Below are 228 nucleotides of genomic sequence, written 5' to 3' on the forward strand. Positions count from 1 at the left end.
TTCCTCCCCTTCTTCCCCAAAGTGACCACCACTTTCTTTCTTTGTCCCTTTCCCTCTGTATCTTTTGTATCTCCCCTTCTGCGTCAACACAAAAATCCCCTCGCGCACACACGAGGTCCACCGGTGACTTATGGCAGACGCAATAACTCCACTCATCAAAAGGCAAGGCGAGTGGAGAACGGTGTTGACACACCCAGCCGACGAGCGTAGCCTATGGAGGGGGTGTTG

Source organism: Penaeus monodon, chromosome 34, assembly GCF_015228065.2.
Source record: "Penaeus monodon isolate SGIC_2016 chromosome 34, NSTDA_Pmon_1, whole genome shotgun sequence".
In the NCBI taxonomy this organism is placed as follows: Eukaryota; Metazoa; Arthropoda; class Malacostraca; order Decapoda; family Penaeidae; genus Penaeus; species Penaeus monodon.